Source organism: Phodopus roborovskii, unplaced genomic scaffold (genome assembly GCF_943737965.1).
Source record: "Phodopus roborovskii unplaced genomic scaffold, PHOROB, whole genome shotgun sequence".
Classification (NCBI taxonomy): Eukaryota; Metazoa; Chordata; class Mammalia; order Rodentia; family Cricetidae; genus Phodopus; species Phodopus roborovskii.
The window spans coordinates 34,039,781-34,042,500 of record NW_026126525.1 but is presented as its reverse complement, the minus strand read 5'-3'; positions in this window follow the sequence as shown (position 1 = coordinate 34,042,500).

Here is a 2,720-nt window from a genome sequence, read left to right as displayed (position 1 = left end):
AAAAAAAAGTCTTGCATTTTACAGAGAGAAGAATTAGATATACCTAAACATCAATACAACTTGTACTTTTCCCTTTTGAGGAAAAATTTGAAGATATGCTGCCAAATATCATGGAATAATTATTTATAAAGGCCTGTTGGAGGGGGGGGTGTCCCATTTCCATGTCAGCCTTGAAAGGAAACAGTTAGACCAGACTATCTGGACGATTAAACTCAACATCCAGAATTGCCCTGGCCTGGCAGTTCTGACCAGGGACAGCTTCCTACAGAAAATGTCTGTTGTCTTTTGGAAATGGAGCCAAGACCAGGTGAATTGTCACTGTAGGAGAATTAAAAGGGGCCTCTGTGTTTTATAGTTAGCTGGGAAATTTGGTCTCAGTGTTACCTAACAATAGATTTTCATCTTCTCAGAGTCAGTCTGGAGCGGAAAGATTACCTGACTGGTTTGACTGGTGAAATATGTTGGCTAATGGATTCCACTGTACATTTAACCTTAGATTAGTGCTCATTCTGGGTCCTATACCATACTCTAACCAAGTACAAGAGTCCCCTACCACTCTCAGACCCAGAAGGACACACCTGGTAACTACCACCAAGGAACTTTGAAAAGTGCAGGTCACTCCCGTTAACCATAACCACATTGCACTTCCAGGGAGATGGACTATTTACCAGTATGCCGCCTACTCTGTCTCTGTGGAAGGGGGAGCTTTTCTCTGGTGTGTTTGTACCTTGGCTGGAGTCACCATTGTCTGCATAGTCACCATTGTCTGACTTCTCCTAGGGTACCTTGTTTCCTAACAGCCACACCTTTCCCTGGAAATGTACCTCTTAGGGTAGCTTTTGTTTTAAAGTCTCATTTTACAGCTGTTACAGCTGTGACTGTGCTATCCTTCCTGGGACCAACAGTGTTACCCATGGCAGCAGAAGGAATACTTCATTTGGAGATGGGTGAGAGGGGCTGGGTTTCAGGTTCACTCATACTCCTGCAGAGATTGGAGAGGAAGGGGACCTCATTTGATTAGGACTGGTTTGGGGGTCCCCTCTCAGTACTTAAACAAAAACAAAACAAAACTTCTTGAGGACATTATGACACTCAGCGATGGTTAAGAACCACATTGCTGGGGTCTGGAGAGATGGCTCAGCAGTTAAGAGCATTGACTCCTTTTCCAGAGGTCCTGAGTTCAATTCCCAACACCACATGGTGGCCCACAGCCATCTGTAATGGGATCTGATTCCCTCTTCGGGTGCCCATGAAGAAAGGTCACTCATATTCATAAAATAAATATTTTGAAAGTGAGTAAATAAAAAGCTAGTTTAAAAAAGAAGAACCACACTGCCCTAAGCCTAGTATAGTTCATGTCTTAGAAGGTAGCCCTCTACTTGGAGTCAGTGAGACATAAAACCAAGGAGAAAGCTAGTGGCAGGATATCTAACTTGGCTCTCTGTAAAGAAAACAAAACAAAACAAAACAAAGTACAAAATCACGCATATGATGCTTTTTATGATTCTACAAATAATATCTTGGAACATGTACTGAAGAGGGGAAAACACTCACAAGTTCAGGGTGTGGCTCCTGACATTGCAGCTGTGTGAATCTGAGCAAGCCTCTTTATTTCCTTGAGCCTTCATTCTAAATAAATAAATAAATAAAGGCCACACGGAGATGACAGTTTCTAGTTTACAGGATCAAATTACAACACTGGCATCTCCCCTCCCTCCTGAAGCTCTGAACCTCCAAATGCTCTGTGGATTATCTTATTGAACCCTTGCAAAATCCCATTTGTGGAGGAATTAGGAGGCTGGTGTGTTGACAAGTAAGTGTTTTGTAATTGATAAAATGCTATAAATATTTGATGTGATACTATATGATGACCTCCGTGGTGAGAAAACATGGAGACCTCACTTGAATTGGTTTCCTCCTTATTAGTCCTTCATGGTTTTGCCAAGCTCTCCTACTCACAAGGCTCATAGCTTGAAAGATGATAAAATTTCTATTTTTGCTCTAACATCAAGGTCATCCATCAATCTTTCTCCTATACTGTGTGAATCCTAGTTAATACAAATTATGTAGCACATTGGAACTCAACTGGTCCATCCACTACATTAGCTTCCCCCCAAATTGGAACAATTTTCAGAGTTGAAAAGGCCTGATTTCTTTCTTTTCTTTTTTTTATTTAATTTTATATAACAAAGTCCAATTAAATGAAAACAAACATTTATACACAATAGTTGGGAATTTGGGCGTCGTTCTTTCCAAACTACTTCCTGCTGGTAAGGGGCGCTGTCTTGGGGGATTCGAAGAAGATTCAGATATCCTAGCTGTAGTCTGTAGGGCTGTTTTGTCCAGCTGTTTGGAATGTAGGATCAGCTTGTACTCTGTTTCAGGCGGTCTGGTGTGATCAAACCGGCCTGATTTCTTTCTAAGTATGACATCTATATTCTGATTGTTATGGGGTACATCTCTTCCCAGGCTAGATATCAAGCCAGAGCCAGGTATTTATTTCACTATAAAGACCCCAGGCTTAACACAATGTGGACCAGCCATTCTAAACACTACAATGCATCCCCCATCCTTGTTTTACAGTGACTGCTCTCTTTACCACTTTAAATGGCCAGGACAGGATAAAAGGCACTGTGGATGGGTTTCTCCTGAGGCTTTGATACCGATTCGGACTGAATTTGTTTCTCTTGCATTTAAATCCTGTTTTTTGAACAGTAACT